We start from the raw sequence: 24,543 nt of genomic DNA, 5'->3' as shown, positions 1-24,543 counted from the left end.
GCAAATATGATAATTGTATGGGTTATAAAAAGTAGGAAAAAACATTTTTGTTGACAATTTTGTGAGTTTTAAACCGCTTTAAAGCCGCGATTGGGCCTAGTCGTGCTCCACTGTGCATGCACAGTTGTCGCAAACTACCAGGCTGGACAGGGAAGGAACGGGAGGGAACAAGAGGATTCGAGGGAGCCCACGGCCTACAGAGGGCTGGAGGAAGCCCCAGGTATACATGCTTGTACTTAGAAAGTTTTGGTTCTTGTCTAGGCTGCAAGCTGCCTTTATACAGGGTGGTGTGCAAAGAAACGGCCCTTGCTACCTTCTACAAGCACGAGTTTACATGCAGATGCTGGCCCTTACCTGTGTGCCTCTTGCTCAGTCTCAGCTGTGTGTGTGTCCTCTCCAGCTTTGTTAAAGCCTGTGTCGCTTACTTTACTGCTTCATTGGTAATACTCTAATACGCAATTGCAAGCGATTCAGGCGTCAATAAAGCCGAAGAGGGCACACACAACAGGGATAGGGCAAGAGGTGCATAGGGACAAGCCTGTACATTCATGCTTACGACAGGCAGCTGGGTTGGTCTTTTGTGATCCACCCTGTACTTTATTAAGGCAGTGGAGGGAGTTGCCACCAAGGTCCACAGTAAGACTTTATAAGGGGAAGGTATCATCTGGGCCACAGTCAGGCAATGGCGTAACCATAGCCTCCACTACTATGACTGCAGAGGAGGGCCCGGGGGACTAAGGAAGTCCACCTCTCTCCCTACTGGATAGGAGAGTAGCAGAGAAATACCAGCTCTGGGTCCCCCTTTCTCTTCTTCACTGCCGCCATTCAGTGTGCAGCAGCATTCCTCCTTCAGGGTCCCAAATGCATGCCATGTGACATCAGGAGCCTATGTAGGAACATTGCTGCATGCTGAATGGCTGCAGTAAAGAGGAGACCAGACTACCTAGACTTCAAGTAGGTATTTGTGGTCCACTGCTTTGCAATTCAGATGGAGGGGGGGGGGGGGGGGCAGGTGACCCCCTTTCTCTGTGGTGTCTGGTATTCCAACTTTATATTGGCCATGCTTACCAAGGGGTTGAGGGGAGGTATTTTTATACTGGTAACACTTACTAAGAAGAAGGGGGGAGATTTTTATTTTGATCACTCTAACGGTGGAGATTAACAAAACCATTTTATTTCTTAAGAAAAGGGGCGTGCTTTGGGGGTGTGGTTTAGGGTGCCAGAACATCTGTGCCTATAGGCTCCTGAGCTGTAAATCCAGCCCTGATCAACACTATCTGATCGATTGGATGGCAGATCATTAGCTAAATTGTATCGTTAATGGGCACATACTGTATATGCCTATCAGTTCTGACCATCATCATGTATGGTTACATCTGCTTTGTTTTTTTTTTTATTAGCAACTACAGAAATGCATCAGTTACCTCATGATAATAACCAAGAGCCCAGTCAGTGATGGCATAATGGCATGATTGTAGTGTCCAGTGCTCTGAATCATTGCAGCTTCCTGTTAGAGAATCAAATCTTTTTTTTCACATTGGCATCTATGGCTTTAATTCACAATAATAAGCAGAAAACAATTGATTTTACTGAAGTTTTTGTCAAATTTGTCAAAGCTATGGAAATTTGAAATTACCGACTAGTGAGTTAAATTATCAGCTTGTGCGGTAAATACCTTATAAATGTCAATTCACAAAGAATAACGCACGTTAAAACAAATGATATTTTACCTCTAGCCTGGAGCTGTCAGTAAATAGCAAACAGCCATTCGGAAAGTGATCGAAGGGAGGAAACCAAGCACAGAAAAGGTGAACACTGATCAAACTATTCAGGAAAATAATGAAGAACACATTTCCCTACAATATTACATAGTGATTAAAAGTTAACATACTACTGTCATGGTTTTGAGCGGATACTAATGTTTTGGTAATTTTATGTACCTTGGACCTGCACTTTACTTGTCAGTATAATAATACAAATAAGAAAAAATGCCATCTCTTCTATACCACATCTTTCATCCATTTTCAATGCATTGTAATAATCCATCAAATACCGAATGAAATGCTGCATGATATCCTAAAATAGCAAATTAAATACTGGATGAGGTAAACATCTTAGGCCGCGTTCACAGTGGGACATTGTATTGTGTTCCCTGTATAACAGGTAGGCAACAGAACCATTAAGTCAGACGCACGTTACGCATGCTTCACTGTACCGGTTATCATGCATGTTTAGCGGTAACGCACTGCACTAAGTGCATTACTATACTGTAACCTTTTACACTGCAACGCTGCCAGGTGGTCATTGCAGTGCGGTAAGCCGCGGTACAGCGGTCTGTTGTTGCTATCACCAATAAAACCATAAAGAGCTATATTGACGTTGTGTGGTGCCGGCAGAGCAGGGACAAGGTCCTCCAGTACCCAAGGCTGAGACACCAAAGTGCGCCCCTCCATCCCTCCCACCTCAGCTGTCACACACGGATTGCTAATAGACTAAGAGGGCCACAGGGCCCACAACCTCCCCAACACCTTAATATCTAGTTATCTGGCTTGCAGTCACTGCTATGTATCCCCTTTTCTTATTTCTTTCTGCTTCATACACAATTAGGAATGACAGCTGAATGAATTGTGCGCCCCCTCCTACACTGCGCCCTGAGGCAGGAGCCTCTCCAGCCTATGCCTCGGTCCGGCCCTGGGTGCCGGGCCTTTGTGTGGACTTGATACGGTGACCCCTTGGTACCGGGGTGAGGACTTGGGCACACCATCTTTATTTGAACCCGGAAGTGTGCTCCTGCATGCTTGTGATATAGTGAATACTTAATAAAAATATTTGTATTGCATGAGATAAATTACCGTACATTACATTTTTACCACACAACACGAGGGTGGTTTTACACTGGGTGGCAATTGCACTGCGCTTGCGCTGCGGTAGCTGAACGACAAAGCTCTACTGCACTGTCTCCCTATGAAGCATTCACACTGCAGCATTGTAATCGCAAAAGCACTACACACCATTTTGGGAGCAACTGCGCTGCGATTCTCGCTACTGGAATGAGACTCCTAAGTGCAACCTCTGAAAAATCTTACTGAAAAAATCACATTGAAGCCATACATGAATTAAAGCCAATGTTACTGCTTATTATGCCATATACCAGCAACGTAAATGTAAAAAGCAATAGAAATTTCAACAAAGTTTTATTTTGTACTGTAATTATAACACAATAGCTATAATTGCAGATATTTTTTCCTTTTTGGCAATCGTCTTCTTAATCTCCTTAATCCTTAGTCCAAAAAAATATATATATATATATATCAGATTATGAGAAGAGTAATCATTGGGAAACATGGAAGTGTTACTGAAAAATGGGCCTATTTCCAAGTTACTCTATATGTTGGCCCATAACGGGGATATTATGTCCTCCCTCTCAGGGCAAGATGTAGTGAGTTCAGATGTCTCCTGCCTTGTCTTATTGTCCCATTAATATTGATAAGGAACTATTTTATGTTGTGTCAGAAAATCACATGCCTGTCTTACCAGCATGAAGGTTTTTGGAGTGGGGGATCACACGTCCCTAGTTCCAGCAGGCAGTTTGTTGGAACACTTTGTTGGTGTTAATTGCTAGTATATAAGGTTGTATGCGATATGTCACCTCTCTCAGCAGGTGGAGGACTCTGTAATGCTGCACACAATGATTTAATCCCATTGAGTTTCTGGTTCTGTAATGCTGTACACAAAGCAGCAGCATCATCACACTGTGATCAGAAATGTTGCATGATTGTATTCAAGAAGCAATGTGAACACACACAGCTGTGGGGTGTAAACTGGCTATGCCTGAAATCACTGCCTCTTGCAGAGTCAAACTGGAGGCTTATCTTTACAGGTGGATGTTGGTATTTTGATTACTTTCTCATGCGAAATATGCTTCCAGTTGCATTAATTCAAAGAGCTGCTCTGAGAAATTTGTGCACTCTTATTTGCTATATCTTCCCATGAGAGAAATTTACTCGGGACAATCAGTTTTGCAGATAAAAATGATTACAAATCCTTCATGCTACTCCTGTCAACTTATCGCCTCTTTTTCACTTTAGAGCTTCAACTTTATTCCCTACCTTTGGGGAAAGTGCTGCAGGAAATCTGGTAAAACACTTTTATTTCGGGTACCTTTAAAACTAAGTTTAAACGATCTGTCGCCATAATTTTTAGGGCTGGTTCACACTATGAGAGCTTTTCTGAGTGCCAGTGATTTGAAGCAGGGGCGTAACTAGATTTAATCGGGCACCCTGCAAAAATTATAGCACGGGGGCCCCCTTGGTCCGCGAACCCCACGTGATCGGGAACTGGCAAATGGCAGCAGAGAGTGTTCTGTTGTGAAGCAGCATCTAGTAGCAGGAAAAAAATTCACATGCTCCTGCACATGGTTTTTGTGAGCGAATAGGGAGGTTTTTTGCTAATTGGCTACACTTGCAGTTTGGGAGAGGGAGGAGGAGGGGCCCCAAAAGCCTCTGGGCTCCTCTGAGATGGCAGGGGTGATTGCTATGCAAATGATTTGAAAGCCTTATTCACAGTGGGACGGTGCATTGTAATGCGGCGTTAAAGTCGCAATGCAGCATTACAAGCAACGCAAACAAGGCACATCAACACTGCATTACCGTCGCATACAATAGCTACAGTAAGGCATACAGGCAATGAAAAGTATGCTTTCCTGTACTTGGTAACAGCCCCGTTTCTATGGGCGTGCAAATAGTGCAATCGCCCGGGGTGCTGGATTGAGCGGCAGGAGGAGGGATGCAGCAGCAGGGGGAGCGGGCATAGTAGTTACAACTCACCTTCCGCCGCAGATCCCCTACTGCCTCTATCTCCGTCCTCTCCCAGGCATCCATCGCGTTGGTAACAGTGCTCCCTGTGATGACTTGACCCCATGTCATCATAGGGGGCGCTGTTACCAATGCGACAGTTGCTGGGACAGGAAGGAGATAGAGCCTGCGGGGGATCAGCGGCGGAAGGTGAGTTGTAACTACTATATCCGCTCCCCCCACCGATGCGGGTCACCTACCTATCTAACCTTTACTCAGGACACCTACCTATCTAACCTATACTGGGGGCACCTATCTATCTACCCTATACTGGCGGCAACTATGCTGGCTATCTATATTGGAGGCACCTACATAGTTAACATATACTGGGGGCACCTACCTATCTAACCTATACTGGGGGAACTTACCTATCTAACCTATACTGGGGCCACCTACATTATCTAACCTATACTGGGGGCTCCTACCTATCTAACCTATACTGCAGGCACCTACCTAGCTAACCTATACTGGGAGCACCTACCTATACTGGTGGCAACTATACTGGCTATCTATATTGGAGGCACCTACCTAGTTAACCTATACTGGGGGCACCTACCTATCTAACCTATACTGGGGGAACTTACCTATCTAACCTATACTGGGGGGACCCTACCTATACTGGGGGCACCCTCTGATGCGGCGGGTTGCGGCGGAGCGGCGGCGATCGTAAGTTACACGCAGCTAGCAAAGTGCTAGCTGCGTGTAACAAAAAAAATTATGTAAATCGGCCCAGGAGGGCCTGAGGAATCCTCCGCGGCAGGTTACCCCGAGCTGAGTTCGGGATAACCGGCAAGGAGGTTAATAATCATGTGATTTTACAGCAATTTAAGTCCAAGTAAGTCCATTGAAAGGGTGCCATTGGTGGGGTTGCAAGATCAAGAAGGACACTCTGGGGACGGGGGGGGGGACCCTGCCAAAGGCTTACAATCTAAAGCGGAGTGGGGAGGAACACACTAGGTACAGCTTCGGAAAAAGGTGCTCGGCTAAGAGCATTAAAATGAACACGAGCTGAAATTAAACGGATGAGATAAACAATTACCGTATTTTCCGCCATATAAGACACTACAAAATTTAAGACGCTTCTACGTTTAGAGGGAAGAAACCAGGGGGAAAAAATATATAACCTAAACCTGGTGCATCCATATTCCAGGAGTGTCTTGTAGATGTCCTCCACCAAATGATGGCCTCCTGTGTCCCCGTGTGTCCTCCTATGTCCCCTCCTGTATCCCACATCTCTTTCCCCACCTCATCCTGCCTCCTCTCATATCCCCATGCCTTCTCCTGTCCCCCATGACTCTTCCTCTATCCCCCATGCTTCCTCCACTCTCCCCCATGCCTCCTATCTATGTGTCCCTGCTGTGGCTGTCCTCACCCCCCCCCCCCCTCTTGTCTCTCCTCCCTCCCCTTTGAGTCTCCGGGGCCCCCATGCAAGCAGCCGCTTACCTCCCCAACATGCCCACGGAGATTGTGCAGCTTCTCCATGCAGCTTCCTCTAGTGCCGGCTGCTAATGATGCATCATTGATGGTGCGTCATTAGCAGCTGGCACTAGAGGAAGCCACACGGAAGCTGGATGTCTTCAATCTCCATGGGCATGTTGGTAAGCCGGTGCCACTCTAGCACCGGGGGCCCAGAGACTCGATGGGATAGAGGAGAAGCAAGTTGGAGGGGGGGGGGGGGTGGAAACAGCCACAGCGAGCACGAAGGCAGGGTATCCCCGATGGCGGCGGGTCAGCTGTTTGTATCGGTGGGCGTTCGGAAGTCAGAGATTCCCTGCCTTTGTCGTATAAGACGCAGTGACTTTTTCTCCCCATTGTGGGGGGAGATAAAGTGCGTCTTATACGGAGGAAAATACTGTAAGTACTGATAAAGTTATTGTCAGATGAATGGATGCAGAGCTGAAATGTGAAAATTGCTCTGGTGTTTAAGGGCAAAAACTCTTGGAGGTGAAGTTGTTAATCATTTCGATATGTTAATAGTGAGCTGCATGTCAGTGTTTAGTTGGTATTTAAAAAAGTATTCAAAGCCAGTGCTGCATGTATATTCATTGTTGGTCGGCTAAAATGATTCACATGCATGACCCTTTTATTGCTGCATATGTCTCATTTTTTTTTCCTGCATATGATTCAGACAGCAGCTTATTGATTTCAATGCGTGCACTGAAGTGGTGCGAATCCTTCCTTTGTGGAAACAAGTTAAAATCTCCTTGTTTTATGGTCTTCTAAAGATAATTTGTATACAACTTCACCGTTAGTTAGTACCTCCACCAAAACACCCGTCAAAATGTAGGCTTACTGGAGAAAGTAAAGACCCAGTGTAAGGTCCGCCGGTGTATGCCAGCGGTGGAATGCCGAGACCCGAGCTGCAGCTCTGACTTTTCTCTCGGCAAGCCTCAAACGTCACTAGAGAACAGGAGGCTTCTCAGAACTCATTGGTCAGGCGGAGGACGCGCCCTCAGTACGCGCTCCGCCGATATAAACAGTGACATTGACTTCCCTGCTTGCGTGTCAGCTGATAGCTGACATGCTGGAATTCTATTGGTTTGTTTTCAATTCTGCTTTCTGTTGATTGGCTAGTCCTAGTATTTAAACTTGGTGAGCGACCCAGTCATCGCCCATGATAGCATTAGCTTTGGCTTGTTGCTGGGTAGCGCTCACTGTCTGATTCCTGTTGCTGACTATTGCCTTGTATCCTGACCATGCTCAACCTCTGATTGAATCCTGTTGCCGACTATTGCCTTGTACCTCGACTACGCTGTCTTGCCATCTGGATTGACCTCTGCTTGGATACGGATTTGCATGAACTCTGCCTTGACTGACTTTGGCCTGCCTTGGAAAGTGTCTATCTGGTCTCCCTCACCGCCACCAGGAACTCCTGACACTTCTGCTTTTTGGCTCACTCGTCTGGATAGCCTCATCTCCTAGGCTTCAGGTGACTATCTTGTATATTCATATCTACTGTGCCCAGTATTGCATTGCCACGAATATTCAGGTTGTCTGGTGATTAGCTATCTGTCAATCTGTATGCTACATCCACCTGCAGGGTGTATTGTAGTATTGTGTTAGGTAGGAGTTTGCACAGGTGTTACGGGCTGGGCTCTGGGTCAATCATATGAGCATACAGCTTGACCTGTGGTTATTGACCAGACAAGCCTGACAGTATTACGGGCCAGAAATCCCCTTTTTCAAAATGGATGATAACGGGGATCGTCCACAAATGGAGGTACTTATTGACATGGTATCTCAACTTACAAAATCCAGTGACAATCTATACTGATCATAAGAATCTTGAATACATTGAAAATGGCAAGAGATTGAATTCTCGACAAGCCAGCTGGGCGTTGTTCTTCTCCAGGTTTAATTTTTATATCACTTATAAACCTGGCTGAAAAAAACATCAAGGCTGACCCCTTTGTCAAGATGTTTTGAAAAAGGGAATTAAAGTATGGATCTTGTGTCACGGAACAGCCGTGAGAAACGCAGGTGAATCTGGAGAATTCAGTCGATTTCCTGATCGCTCCCTGTCGGATCTGTGCAGTCGTGCAAGCAATCAGAAAACGACTTATTTGTGTTTTTAAAACCAGACATCTGTTCCCCTGTGAGCAAAGCATTCCCCTCACCCCTCAGGAATGCCTGACCCCCCCCCCCCCCTCAGGAATGTCACACTGGCCACATTCCCTGCAGGGACCAGCTCATTCCCCCTACAGCCAGATGTCTCCATGAAAAGGGCTAGGAAGCTGGCTCCCCAGGGGGGCCCTGAGGAAGCCAGCATCTCCGGCACCGACCAGGACAGACCTGAAGGCATGTGATGTATGGTTTCTTGTCGATTATATGGCGACTGTACATCGCACAGCTATAAAATTCATATAGTCTGATTCAGTAAAATCTGGCCATCGTGCTGATATGAAATTCATCGCGATAGCCCGTCCGGTTATTGAGGTATGACCCTTCTCCAGAACTGGGTCCGCTGCACTAGCCATGTCTGATGTCATATTAATCTGTATTTTCCGACAAGTATGAATCTATTATCCACCTAAATATGACTTGTATCGTTTGTGAGTTACGGCATTTTATAAGTTTAAACCCAAAATCTCTCAGAGGGAAGGAACTGTCATTGGTGGGTAATTTAGAGGGGGCCAGCATTGCCACACCCCCAAACCAGCTTCATCAAAAGCATCTGCGAGGGGATCTTCCCTCATTCCTCCATTTTCCACCTTCATGAACGCGCGGCCACCTGAGGAACAAGTGGTGGCCATTTTGCTTGGACTTTACCAAGGACTTTGATTCTTCCCACAAAAGGCCATCTTTCCATGAAACTAAGTATTTTTTCTCCCTTTCTTTTGTTTTTCATGCTGGCTATTAATGTTTCAATAATTGTTGATTTTAATAATTGTCTGTATATATTAATTATTTATATTGCCCGTGAATAAAGACTTTATCAAAGTCATTCACTGTTCCGTTACCCTGCTTCTCAGCCGCACAAAGTGAACCAGACTTCTGAAGAGACGCTACTATTGTACTGTTGTTAGCTAGACAGAATACAGCGTGTTTTAACCGTTTTTATTTGCAGGACCAGCCAGTCAGTCAGTCGGGGCCACTGGCCCATACCAGGGGTGGTGGCAGATACCCTGAAATAGTGTGTAAAGTTGTAATTACCAATCAAGCACCTTAGAATAAACCACTTTGAAAATTGTTTATTCCTTGTGATTATAGAGCGTTGATCTTTAAACAATTTTATGAAAGTAAGTCTGCAGGTCATTCTGTTGTTAAAGACTATTGATCTTTGCAGAAGAGATGTTTGGTGGCCCTCTCTCAGTAAGGATATTGCTGCTTTTGTTAGGTCATGTTCTGTCTGTTCCCAGAGTAAGGTTTCATGGGTCACACCTCAAGGTACCCTGTTACCATTACCTATTCTTGAATAAGCCTGGACACATACTGTAGTGTACATACATGGATTTTATGGTTGATTTTAGTTTCTCAGGGTAAAATTGTTATTTGGGCAGTGGTGGACAGGTTTAGTAAGATGACTCATTTTGTACCTCTTCCTAAACTTCCATCAGCTAAAGAATTAACTCAGATCTTTGTTGAGAATATTTTTAAAATGCATGTTATTCCTAAAAACATTGTATCTGATAGGGGGTGCAATTTGTTTCCCAGTTTTGGTGTGCTTTTTGTGACAAATTAGGTGCTTCTTTGTCATTTTCTTCTGGTTTTCATCCTGAATCCAATGGTCAAACTGAAAGGATGAATCTGTCCCTGGAACAATACCTGAGATGTTTTGTTTCAGATTGCCAAGAAGAATGGGTTTTTGCCTTTTGCTGAGTTCACTATTAACAATCAGATTAATAGTTCTACAAAGAAGTCTCCTTTTCAGATCATGTATGGTTCAAGTCCTAAGTTCAATGCACTGTCTGGTGTTTCCAATTTTCCTGAGTTAGAAGAATGGTCCTCAAGGTGTAATCAGATCTGGAAACAAGTGCAGGATAACAATAAGGGCCCGTTTCCACTATCGCGAATCTGAATGCGTTTCCTGCATGCAGATTCGCACAGCCAATACAAGTGGATGCACCTGTTTCCACTTGTCAGATTTCCTAAGCGTTTTTCTGTGCAGGATTTTTCTGCATGGCAGAGCCCTCAGAATTCGCCTGCGTGTGGAATGCATGAGAATCACCGCTAATGTATTTAATAGGTAAATCGCCTGCGGCTTTGGTATGCGAATTTTCATGCGAATTCGCATGGAAATCAATGGAAAAGCACACCGGCACTGCCATGGTTAAAAACGCATACAACGTCATCCATGCGAATTTTCATGCGAATTTGCATACAACCGCATGCAAAATTCGCATCCGCATGCGAATTATTACTGCTGCGATTCATACCGCACAAGTGGAAACGGGCCCTAAGAATGCTGTGAATAGTCAGAAATCGCTCTGATATGCACCGTACTGTTGAGGATGAATTCATGCCTGGGGATTTGGTATGGGTCTCTACTTGTCACATTCTTTTACGCCAGCCTTCAGCTAAGCTGGGACCCAGGTTTTATTGGTCCAAATCTTGTTGTTGAAAGGATTAATCGGGTTAGTTATCGAGTCAAATTGCCCAAATCCATTAGAGGGGTCAACTAATTATAATTCTTCTGTCCCACCCCCTCCCCCCATTTGAAGTTGATGGTGAGCAAGAATTTGAAGTTGAGAGAATTCTTGATTCCCGTTTTTTGAGAAATTAATTACAATTCTTGATTGATTGGAAGGGATATGGACCAGAAGAAAGATCTAGGGTTCCTGCTAAGCAGGTTCATGCTGATTTAACAATTAAAGAGTTTTATGAGAAATACCCTGATAAACCTGGGGTGGAGTGTCTGGAGTCCACTCCTAGGGGAGGGGGTACTGTAAGGTCCGCCGGTGTACGGAATGCCGAGACCCGAGCTGCAGCTAGGACTTCCGGGTCGCTGTCGTCACCGGAGCGCAGTAGGCCTCTCAGAGCTCATTGGTCAGACGCAGGACACGTTCTCCGTACGCGCTACGCCGATGTAAACAGTGACACTGACTTCCCTGCTTGCATGTCAGCTGACACACTGGAATTCTATTGGTTTGTTTTCAATTCTGCTTTCTGTTGATTGGTTAGTCCTAGTATTTAAACCTAGACATGGATTTGCATGAACTCTGCCTGCACTGACTTTGGCCTGCCTTGACTACGCTATCTCTGGAAAGTGTCTATCTGGACTCCCTCACTGCCACCAGGAACTCCTAACACTTCTGCTTCTTGGCTCATTCATCTGGAAAGCCTCATCTACTAGGCCTCAGGTGACTATCTTGTGTATTCATATCTACTGTCCACAGGGGCGTAACTAGGCCCCACCGGGCCTCCCTGCAGAATGTCATTGCGGGCCCCCCCCCCTCCCTGGGGCCCACTCGGGCCGTTTTGTGGGGGCTGGAGGGGTGGCAGCATGAGGGGAAAGCCTTGGCCACAGTCGGCGGGGAGAGGGGAAGTTCCCCACCTCTCCCTCACCTCGGGGCTCTCCCCTCTGCGCTTCCCTCCAGCTAGTTACAGTTTGGGCAGTGGCCAGCGGGCAGCAGCGGCAAGATACATACCTTCTTCCTTGCGTTCCACCGCATACTCCTCGCTCTAGCGGCTGACGTCACTTCCGGAAATGACGTCAGCTGCTAGAGCGAGGAGTATGCAGTGGAATGCAAGGAAGAAGGTATGTATCTTGCCCCCGCTGCCCACTGCCCAAACTGTAACTAGCTGGAGGAGAGCGCAGAGGGGAGAGCCCCGAGGTGATGGAGAGGGTCGGAACTTCCCCTCGCCGACTGTGGCCAAGGCTTTCCCCTCATGCTGCCACCCCTCCAACCCCCACAAAACGGGCCCCAGGGGGGGGCAGGGGCTGCAGGGCCTATTGTTACGCCCATGTCTGTGCACAGTATTGCATTGCCATGAATATTCAGGTTGTCTGGTGATTAGCTATCTGTCAATCTGTATGCTACATCTACCTGCAGGGTGTATTGTAGTATTGTGTTAGGTAGGAGTTTGCACAGGTGTTACGGGCTGGGCTCTGGGTCAGTCATATTAGCATACAGCTTTGACCTGTGGTTATTGACCAGACAAGCCTGACACTCAGATTATAAGGTCTAGGTGTTTGAATGTCACTACCAGGCAAAAGGCGAAGTGGAGGTACCGACTAACGCTGAAGTTTTATATACAAATATAATCTGAAAATCAGCACACATCTTAAAGGGCAATGTAATATAGCATATAGTCTTTCAAACTTCACTACAGTGTTTTCAAACTTCATATGCTCTTTGTGGCCACCATCACCCAAGCAGTAAAAAGGCATACTGTACCAAATGCAAAAAAAACACATTATAAGGTTGTGTGTCTCGCGTGAGTATTAGAATAACCAGCTGCAGTCCGCCCAGGATCTACTCGTATTACGATCCCTCGATCCAGATGCGTATGGTGACCGGAGTGATACAATATAAAAGACAAACAGCAACTCTAAGTGTACACCGCCTATTAAAAGGCCAATCACATAAACCATAACATTATAGATAAAAAAACTTGCATACGGGGCCCAAGACATGGGGACCCCGGTATAAGTTGTGCACATGTTCTGGTCAACAGCATAAGGTTGTTAAAAGCTGCCGCCCGTCTCCTTGCTGACCGGTTTCGCAGTCTAGCATCATCAGGGGATCCTGGCTCTAGGGTACATCTTGCTTTGGATATGAACAAAACTTTAGACACTGTCTCCTGGCAGTACCTACTTGAAGTCCATTCTGCATTTAGATTTGGAGGAACATTCAGGAAATAGGTAAAGCTACTGTATACGGAACCTCATGCTCAGTTGCCGTTAAACGGTCAATTATCTGCTCCCTTTAATATTGGTAGGGGCACCAGGCAAGGGTATCCTTATCCCCCCTGCTTTTCGCCCTAGCTATAGAACCTTTAGTGGCGTATATTCTGAAGGACTCTGGTATTGAAGGCTGGGTTATTAAATGGGTGCATGAAAAATAATTATCTTTATGCAGATGACTTTTTGTTGTATTTGTATAATCCTGGAGCATCATTACAAAGCGTGCTGTAGGTTTACGATCAGTTTGGGGATTTATCTGGATTGCATGTGAATTGGTCCAAATCTATACTTCTTCCTGTTGATGCACTTCCCCCCCCGACACATTGCCCATGGATTTGCCTTGCAGGTTAGCTCCTCCTTCCCAGTACCTGGGTGTTGTGATTACCACGCGCAATGAGGATTATATACAGCATAACTTACTTCCTGTGTTAAACAGTATAGATGATAAGCTTAAAAAGTCTTCTTTGCCTCTGGACCTTATGGGATGTGTTAATACCGTTAAAATGATAATAGCTACTAAGGCTTTTTATGTGTTGCTCCTGTCTCCTGTCTGGATTCCGAAGTCGTGTTTTGCTAAATTAAATGCCCTGGGTTAGAGTTTCTTATGGGCAAACCGAGCCACTAGACTATCTATGGATACACTGCAGTTACCGGTAAGTAAGGGGGGGTCTCGCCTTCCCTTACTTTCAGTTATACAATTATGTGACTCAGCTTACTTATGTGTGTTGGTGGATTCACGATGGGGACGATGCTTCTCTGGATGCAGAGGCAGACATGGCATACTCATATGAAAACCATTTGCAAGCCACTGTCTCCAGTCTGGATTATGGTTTCTTCTGAAGTTATAGGTGGTCTCTCTCCAAAAAATAAGACTTCTGGATATATAGGGAAGTATCCTAGGGATCTTCATCAGTTCAATACAGTGTCAACAGGTGAACACTATAATGGCTTGGAGCACTCCAAACAATTATAGTGCTCACCTGCAGACACTGTATTCACCTGAGGAAACAGGCAACACCCCTGAAATGCATTGTCATGTTAATTAATTGAATCCTGTTTTTTTTAACCTGCTTGCCGGTCATCCCGAGCTGAGCTCAGGGTAACCTGCGCAGGAGGATTGCTCTGGCCATGCTGGGCTGATTTTCGCAATATTTTTTTTACTACACGCAGCTAGCACTGTGCTAGCTGTGTGTAGTACGCGATCGCCGCCGATTCGCCGCTACCCGCCGCAACGCCCCCAGACCCCTTGCGCAGCCTGATCAATCAGTGCCAGGCAGCGCTGAGGGGTGGATCGGGACTCCCTCTGATGTCCCGACATCGATGACGTCATCGCGATCATCGCCATGGCGACGGGGGAAGCTAAGCAGGAAATCTCGTTCTGAATGGGATTTCCTGCTTGCACAGATTGCCAGAGGCGATCGGAGGGGGTGGGGGGATGCCACTGCTCAGCGGCTATCATGTAGCTAGCGCTAGGCTAGCTACATGATTGAAATAAATTGAAAAAGTGCTGCGACGCCCCCTTGCCAACATAATTTGAACAGGAAGGAGGTTAATGATTGTCTTCTATTGAGGTAAGCCACATAGTACAAAAACTTTGAAGTAGTTTAAAATGTACCAAGTTTTCATGGGTCGCATTCTCCCTCCCCACTGTACATGTGTACAGAACATTGGGGGTGATGTGGTAATGAATGATCTGTGGAATGTTTTTAAATTCATTAACCAAGAAAAGTGCAAAGAATCTTGGAGCAAATGTGGAACAGATCAAACAATAAGAATTCAGCTGTTAAAAAAAAAAAAAAAAATCATGACGGTTGATCCTGTTGCCGAGAGGGAACCTGAAACGAGAGGAATATGGAGGCTGCAATCTTCAGTTTCTTATAAAACAATGCCAGTTGCCTGTGAGCTTTTGGCTTTATTTGAGTCAAAAACATGCACCAAACATGCAACTAGGGGATTTATACCAGTTGATCTGCATGTTCTTTCTGGGCCAGTGACTTCTATGTATAGAGGCAGAGCATCAGCACAGGAATCAGGCAACTGGCATTGTTTATAGAATGAATATGACCGCTTCCATATTCCTCTCACAGATTTTTTTTTTTGTTGCCTTTGTATAGCCCTTCTATACTGCAATATGTAACAGGCAAATGTGGCCGTCTCCTGCATGTGTATGATGATGGTCGGTTCACACGTGTTTCCATAACAAATCAAGTTTATTGTGGACCATCATCAGACAGGTAACAAAGAATTTGTATATAACTTTTACAGTGCGTTACAGATCAGGGTATAGAAGGAACAAGTACAGAGTTGTAGGTTTAGTCATTATCTAGGATTATCTATCACTGTGTACATAATTACAACTCAGTGCCCAGGATATAGAATGGACATACATGTTTAGCCTTAGGCTCACATACAGAATATGTTGAGACACTGAATAGTGGTGACCAATTGTGGTCCACAAGGCTCGACTTGTAAAACCAGTAACCGCTCTTTTAAGAGAGCAAACAAAATAGTGCTTATGTCAATATAAGATTTATGGGGATTGTCCATCCTCCAATTCAGGAGGAAGGTTCAGTTTACACCCACCTCACTTTTTCTCCATCAAAGTCAACTAAGGTCGCCCTGTCTAAGTATGTACAGAGTCCATCCACTTCGCCCAGATTCTGTTAAATCGTGGTAGAGCCCCTCTATTTTGATATATTGCTTTCCTGTAGGGTAATGTAGTATTCACTGCTCGTATCCAGTCCGAGCAAGAAGGGATTGTTGCGGTTATCCAACTTTTGGTTAGCGTTTTCCGCGCCATATGTAATACTTCAATTATAAATTGTTTAGAGTATTTATCAGTGATTGTATTGGAAAACAAATTCAGTAGGCAATGTTTAATATCGCAGGTTACTGGGCACCCCATTCGATCATTAAGGAATTTAACAATCTGCAACCAATATAAATTCACAAAGGTACAGGACCACATCATATGTAGGAAAGTTCCCTTCTCTATTCGGCACTTTGGACATAAATCATCTACTAGTGGTTTAAATTTGCTTAAACGTACTGGGGTCAGAAAGGCTCTGTATAGTACATAGAGATAAGTCAAGCGGTCAGGTAAGTGCGGGGAGACCCTGGTTACACGAGAGGACATCCTCCCATTCTTCATCAGCAACACCTCCTGCTTCTCTATCCCAGAAGATTTTCCGTTGAAAGACTCTTCGAGTGGCAGAAGGCACCATCATAGTATTGTAGAACGCTGAGATCACCTGTCTAGAGGAGCTACTTTTTAAGATAGTCAATATAGTGGAATCTTCAAATGTTTGTGGGAATACTCTAAACTGACTAGTAATTGCATGTTTTAATCTAATAAATTTATAGTAGGCTGTATTAGGTAGGTTAAATTCAACGGCCAACTGTGTGAATGTCTTTAGAGTACCACTAACAAACAGTTGATGAAGAAATAAGAGACCCTTATCTATCCACCATAGCGCGTCATCAAGCTTGTTCAATTCAGGTAAAAGGTTATTCTCCCAGAGGGGCATAAACTTAAATGTATCCTCTAGTTGTAAAAACTTATGCGCCTGGTCCCATACTTTAAGTATCTGTATTAATGTCGGGGGCAGAGTCAAGCTTCTCACTATACCTTTCCATACTTTTAATGTATTATAAAAGGGGTCTTGATGCGAGACTGAGAGTTGTGAGAACAAAAGGAGTTGCAAAGACGTTTTACCTTCTCTAAAACCATCATATAAATGAGAGAGTTGGGCAGCTAGGTAATAAAGATGGCAATTGGGCAAAGCTATCCTTCCTAGATCTTTGGGTTGCTGCAAGGTTGGTAGCGAGAGTCTATGGCGACTTTTGGCCCATATAAATCTGGTGAGATGAGAGTGGAGCTTAGCAAATACCGACGGTTGTAGAAATACAGGGGAGTGCCAAGTTACATATAATATTTTAGGCAACAAGATCATTTTAAACAGATTGGCTCTTCCCGTGACATTTAAGAATAGCTTTTCCCAGGCTTTCAGCCTATTATCTACATACGCTAGTAATGGGTTTAGATTCAATTCTACGAATTCACTAGGGGAACGTGACACTATCACTCCAAGATATTTAAATGTACTAACCCAGATTAGGGGGGAGGAGAGATGTTGTTTTGTTGGGGCAAAATGGTCCACTGGCAGAATGACCGATTTGGACCAATTTATCTTTAAGCCAGAGAAGGTACCGTGTTCCTTAATAATCTGTAACGCTCCTGTCAAAGAGTCACCAGGATCTTCAAGGTACATAAGCATGTCGTCCGCATAAAGACTGACCTTGGCTTCAAAGTTATTTCTAATCCAGCCTCGAATACCAGTGTTAAGTCGGATTTTGACAGCCAAAGACTCTATCGCCAGGTCGAATAATAATGGAGAAAGAGGACACCCCTGTCGGGTGCCTCTTTGTAGCTGAAAGGAGGGAGAGAGCCATCCATTCACTTTAACTCTGGCTTGTGGACATGTGTAGAGTAATTTCACCCAACCTATGAAAGAGGGACCAAATCCAAATCTGTGCAGGATCGCAATTAGAAAATCCCATTCAATGGTATCAAATGCCTTTTCGGCGTCTAATGATACTATAATACGTGTTCCCACATTAACATGTGAAGCTTGCAGATTGAGATACAACCTGCGAAGATTAAGTGCAGTGGAGCGACCCGGCACAAATCCAGACTGGTCCCTATCCACAAGCTGATTCATTACCTGGTTAAGACGTCTAGCTAGTACTTTTGCAAGAATCTTGGTATCATTTTGGAGTAATGAGATTGGGCGATATGCCTCACATCGTGTAGGGGGTTTATCTGGCTTAAGAATAAGAGATATTATGGCTTCTCTCATTGTGTCTGGGAATTTAGCTGAATCTAAAGAGGCCTTATATAATGCTAGCAACTTGGAAGACAGATAGGGCGCATGGGTCTTGTATAGCTCAATGGGCAAACCGTTCGATCCTGGTGACTTAGACGAGGGAAAAGAGGAGATTGCATCTTCGATTTCTCGTTCTGTAAATGGTTCATCTAGTGCAGTTGTTTGTTGAGGTGTAAGACATGGCAATGTAATAGTATCCAAATAGGCAGAGATCTCAGCGTCTGATCTGTTAGTTTGCTTCGTATAAAGAGTACTATAATATTCTACAAATCTATTTAATATCTCATCAGGGGAATTACAAAGGGTGCCCGTTTTATTCTCAACAGCTAGTATTACCTGTGGGGTTTGTTGTTGTCTAGAAATCCTAGCCAACAAAGAACCACATTTATCACCATTTTCATTCCAATTCTGCTTTGCAAATAATATCTTACGATTAGCTTTCTCAATCAAGAGTTGTTCATATTCACTCAGCTTTAGTCTATATAGAGTTTCTGCTTCAAAGTTTGGATTTTTAGAATAATCTAATTCTGCCAAATGCAATGCGGCAACAGCGTTTTTTTCATATGCAGCGGAATTTGACTTTATCACTTTTATTGCTGCTGAGACTCGATCTCTAATATGCAATTTAGCAGCACTCCATATATACGTAAAGTTTGTTGAATCACCTTGATGAGCAAAGAAAGTATCTAATTCCCTTTCAATGGATAATATATCCGTAATTTTTGTCAACCAAAATGGATGAAGCTTCCACAGGTTAGCTTTAGGCGGAAATAGCCAGGAGATACATACTTTACAAGGAGAATGATCTGATAATACTGCAGGCAGATATTCAACAGTAAGCACGTTAGGTAGTAGCAGAGAGTTAGCCATTATATAATCAATTCTTGACCGAGAGTGATGTGATGCGGAGAAACAAGAAAAAGCAGCCTTATTGGGAAATTTAGAATGCCATGTATCCTCGATAGAGACTAACTGAAGCATTTGCAGTAGTTTAGATGGCCTATTTGAAACTCCTGGATTGGGGGTTTTATCCAACACAGGGTATAGTACATAATTAAGGTCTCCCAGCAATATGGAGGACAGATGTGGATAAGACGTTATAAAATCCATGGCTTTCCTAATGACGTCATAAGCAAATGGTGGCGGGATATATATTGCCAATATTAATATCGGCACATTATAGAGCAGACAATGTAAAAATACATATCTGCCCTCAGAATCCACTATTTTAGAAATCAGCTGATAGTGAGCTCTTTTCGTTATTAATAAAGACACTCCTCGTGAATGTGAAGTAAATAAAGAGTTATAGTGCCAGCCAATCCAAGGACGGTGTAATGCAAATGGCATAGATTCATCTAAGTGAGTTTCTTGTAATGCAATAATATCCACGTCTGCCTTCCGTAGGTAGTCTAAAACCACTGACCGCTTGACTTTATCTCGTATTCCTCTCACGTTCCATGTGAGAAAAGATACCTTAGAAACCGACATTGCAAGGGGAGTGAGCAATAATAGAGACTAACATATGTTGGTGAACCGAAGTGGGTGTAATGAACCTTCCAGACAGACTGTAGCACTTTAACATAACAAAACAAATATAAAAAGACCCCATTGTACCATGGGAGTGAATCACGGAACTTTGTGCTCTTGGCATAACACGTAGACCAGAGCTTATTCCAAATGTAGCCGCCGGGCGGAGCGCATGCGCCCACCACGGCCACAAGCAGCAGAACATCCGCCACCGTGCGGCCAGCATGGGCGCACGCAGTCCACCCGGGGGGGGGGGGGGAGCACTCCTGGGAGTGATCATAGCCAGAGTACCACAGTGTGCTTCAACTCACTTGTTTAGGCCGCAAAGTAATAATACTTGAGAGAACCTATTAATAAAAACTTTTAACAGAACAATCTTGAGAAAGGGGGGGAGGGCGGGGGGGCCCGGACCACCCCACCCCCCGCAGACGGCGGGGAGCCCCGGGCCCCCCCGCCCACCCCCCACAACCATCCCCGGGCAGCCACCCCCCCCCCCACAACCCCACTCTAAGCAGTATAAGTGCTATTCTGCAGACATTAACACATACATTATCCACTAGGGAAGAATGGGAGAGGCAGGGGGAGGGAGGGGAAGAAGGAGAGGTTTCCCTGCATAGAGAGACACATCCAGCATAGTTGATCTTAAGCACCAGAACCCAGCTCCAGCACACAAAACATCAAACTAAAGTGTCAACTATACTATTGCAGGATTTATGGTTCTAATCATTATAGAGGCACGGAGATGCATTTATATTCAGGACACTGCGGTTTCAGCTGGATCATAACAGGGCTCATCCGCATGTCTATCGCGCTATGGCTCGTCAGTGGGAGAACTTTGTGACGCAGCAGGTCTAGAATCCAGCCATGTTGAGACATCCGCTGCGTGATCAAAAAAGTGCGTTTTGCCATCCACCAGTATTCTAAGGCGAGCAGGGAAAAGCATTGAGTATTTATAATCCAACAATCTCAGCCTACGTTTGACCTCCTGGAAGCTGGCACGCTGCTTTTGTGTTTCCACACCAAAGTCAGGGAAAATGGAGATAGATACATTATCAATGGTGATATTCCCTTTCTCTCGGGCCAGTCTTAGCACAGTGTCTCTATCCTTAAAATGTAAGAGTCTGCCGATGGAAGTGCGGGGATTGGCACCTTGAATGGGTTGCCGTGAAGGGATGCGGTGCGCCCGTTCTACAGAGAAAGTTTTGGTAAAGGCATCTGCTCCATATTCCGACAGCAGTAAGGACTCAAGATAGGCCGCAGGGTCGTCTCCCTCGGTCTTTTCAGGGAGGCCTACAAGCCGGATATTATTCCGGCGAAGCCTGTTCTCCATATCTTCTTGTCTAGATATCACTGACCTGATTTGTAGCTGCATAGACCTCATGTCTTTAGGAACATGGCGTACATCGTCCTCCAGTTGAGAAATGCGCTTTTCAGTCTCCGCCACGCGGTCTCGCAGGTTACCAATGTCTGCTCGGAGGAGTTGAAGATCCAGCTTCACCTCATCCACCTTTGTGTTAAAGGTTGCCGTGAGGGTGGTCTGGACTGCTGATAGCGCCTCCAGTATTCGAGCGGTCTCCGGGTTCACCTCTCCTTCCTCTTCCACCACAGCTTGGGCGCCATCTTGGCGCCTGTACTTATCCAGCGGGCCTGGGACTTTATCCTTGTCCTTTTTGTCCGACTTTGCAGGACCCATAGTTACGATAGGCGAGTCAGGGAGGCCAGGGGGACCCACCCGGGTGGTATTGCAGCGTGTGTGTTATCTCAAGTAGGAGGATTAAGCAGGATTATATCGGCCTCAGACGGGAGCTCCAGAGAACACGTCCGCTCACATGCCTCTTCCGGCCACGCCCCCCCGGTTCACACGTGTTTAAAAAAAAGTATCTGTGGCTCCGTATTTTGGTCCGGACCAAAACCGGAGCCACAGGCACCAATGTTAAAAATAGCCGTCTTCACACACTTTAAAAAATGGATCCGCGGGATCCGGTTTGAAAAACTGAATGGAGAGTCCGAATTTGCTGGGACTTCACGGACCACAGATACATGGAGGGGTAGTGAAGGCAATACAAAAACAGATCTCCCTTTACACAGGCTACTTTGCAGACGAAAATAGAGGGAAAACCGGATTGCCTACTGCCTGTTCCTTCCCTCAACGTCATCTTTGCGGGCCTCCCCCCATAGGTTGCCCCCAGGTGGCCTGGAGGGGATAGCAACCAGGAAGGGGGGCAGCGGGCACAGCGGCGGGGAGGATCCCTCCTCCATCACCTGGGTCCCCCAGTCCCCGCTCCCCGTCGAGCTAAGCAGTGAGTGGGGAAGCAATTTCTTACTTCCTTTCTCCGCTCGCCGCATGACTTCCTGCAATCCCACTGAAGTATAGAGGGTGGCACTGCAGGAAGTCACGTGGTGAGTGGTGGAACCCAAGGAAGGTAATTGCTTCCCCGTTCGCTGCATTTGCAAATAGCTGGAGGGGGAGCGGGGAAGGGGGATCCAGGTGAGAGAGGGGGATCCAACCCCCCTCCCCACCACTGTGCCCGCTGCCCCTCTTCCTGTCTGCTACGCCCTACAGCTCGACACCGCCCCCCCCTCCCCACGGCCAGGGCTGGGGGCACGTTTTTTAAAACGCAAATGGACTTGAAATGTATGCTGCAAAAGGGCGGCACAGATCACGGATTGTGTTCTGTAATCATACCTAGTATGGACCAAGTGTGATTCATCCTTTATAGAAACAAGGTTTTTGAAACATTAATTACATTTTCATAAATGTCTTTTTCACATGTATAAAAGCATTAAAAAGCAAGAAAGTTCTACTGCATTTTAATTCTGATGATCTCCCAAATTTGATCAAATTTAAGTTTTGGCTTTGTTGGAAAAAGGACTTGATAGTTCTGGCAGATTACTTTAACAGGCATCAGTGTACTGCTGTGTACTCCTGTGACGATGTTGCATTTTATCTGCTTGATAAAGGATTTGTTTAATCCTGAAATGGATTTGTGCCATTCGTCATAGATCATTGTGGGGCAATTAAAGGACAAATGAAGTGAGAGCGATATGGAGGCTGCCATATTTATTTCCAGTACCAGTTGCCTGCATCTACTGCCAGTTGCCTGCATATACTGCTGAGCCTCTCCTTCTAATACGTTTAGCCATAGACTATGAACAAGCATGCAGCATTGTCTGGTGCGATTCAGACACTACTGCAGCGAAATAGATCAGCAGGGATGCCAGGCAACTGGTATTGCTTAAAATGAAGTAAATATGGCAGCCTCCATATACCTCTCACTTTAGTTGTCCTTTAAACTTTAACTTAACGGATTTTTGTTTGTAATGTATACAATCATGTTTTTACTTTTCAGCTCCATAGTTTGTGACAGTAGCTCTTGTAGTGGCACAGCTAAGATTTTTTTTCTGTGTCCATTTTCTCTGTTGCTGAACAGAGACTGAACGCATGGGATACATTACTGGAACAATTTTCAAAAGTGATCTGACGAAGGCGTGGAACGCCGAAACGCGTCATGACGTCCTAGGCGCAGGGCAGCTGCCGACACACTCCCGTGCTCCGCATCCTGCTGGCGCCATTTGATCCTTAGGATTACCACATCTACTGGCCATAGTGTGGAGGAGCCAGACTGGTGAACTTACATCTCGGACACGGTGATCCATCATATTGTGATAAGCTTGTTTCATTTTTAACATTGTAAGTTTTAACTTGTCTTTGTGCGAGAAGCATAATTAAATAAGGTAATGCACTAGAGAGCGCTCCTCTCCTCTTCTTTTTCTACATTACTGGAACAATTGACTTTCATTTACATATATACTCGATTATATACGTATTTTTTTTTCTTAAAGTTAAAAGTTGGGGGGTCGGCTTATACTCGGGTCGAGTGTAAGCCCCCCCCCCCCGCTTTTAATTTAAAAAAAATGAAAAAAAAGTTTGACTTGAGTATAAGCCGGGGTGGAAAAAGCCACAACCACACCACCAGTGAAAGTCATTGCCGACCACAACCATACATTTAAAAAGCAGTATAAATTCATCAGATTTCAATAATAAGCCAGGACATAGACCTACAATAGACCTACAATGGAGATGGACATGTAAAGAACTCCTGTTGTAAAGTTAAATCTGGTATACAGATAAAGCAAGGAATGCAGAGCCACATAGTTATAGATCTAAAACATGATATAGGAATGCAAGGATTCTCACCCTTCAGTAGACACTGTACCTGTATGCCTTCCAAGGCTACAACTTAAGATGAGGTTAGCTGGGACCTTCCATAGAAATGTCTAGTGTGTGGTCTCCCTCAGATGATGCACCACTGTGCATATAGTGGGGGCACGGTGAGGGTTACTCAAAGTAGTGACTCGAGTATAAGCCGAGACTTGTGGGCTACTTTTTTGGCCCCAAAATTAGGTTTATACTCTAATATATACAGTACTCTAAAATTAGGAACATTGCATGTACTGCGTTAAAAAAGATCACCTGTTTGGACTGCCACGACAATTAGACTTTCTTTCAGTGTCAGATCTGTATATGACAATGAAAATTGGGCCACAGTGTTTTATGACATGCTGTACAGACTGTTAAGAGGAAGACAGCTTCTCTATAATCTAACACTTACCTCCCAGTCCGGAATATGCCCTTTGCAAGGCTTCCTGAGCTGTGTCTGTGAGAGTAGTTTGATCTGATGATAGTCTAGTCTGTAGTGTTTTACATATTGGTCAAATGCATCTTTCTCAAGGCAGTCTACATCATTTAAAATGTTTCATTAATGCTCTGCAGATTATACTGTGATTTTCCAATCTATCAATAAGGAAGTATCACATTTTGCAACAGATCTTAGCCAAAAAAACATATAATCGTCTTCATGCTTAACTGCATTTCCCACGTCTGTGTTTTTTTGTGGATTAAGCTTGCTACTATTGACACATAGCAAAG

General features: G+C 44.9%; 1 protein-coding gene across 1 annotated transcript in view; it reads right to left on the bottom strand.

The window, feature by feature from the left end:
• Positions 1 to 24,289, bottom strand: part of LOC137522642 (ATP-sensitive inward rectifier potassium channel 1-like) — a 132,137-nt gene extending 107,848 nt beyond the window's left edge. The window contains exon 1 of the mRNA XM_068242721.1: positions 24,227 to 24,289. The gene's annotated coding sequence lies outside the window, so the exon portion shown is untranslated. The remainder of the gene's footprint in view (positions 1 to 24,226) is intronic.
• Positions 24,290 to 24,543: the final 254 nt, after the last annotated feature.

This window comes from Hyperolius riggenbachi, chromosome 6 (genome assembly GCF_040937935.1).
Source record: "Hyperolius riggenbachi isolate aHypRig1 chromosome 6, aHypRig1.pri, whole genome shotgun sequence".
Taxonomy (NCBI): Eukaryota; Metazoa; Chordata; class Amphibia; order Anura; family Hyperoliidae; genus Hyperolius; species Hyperolius riggenbachi.
The sequence above is the reverse complement of the archived record's forward strand: the minus strand, read 5'-3'. Positions and strand labels throughout refer to the sequence as shown.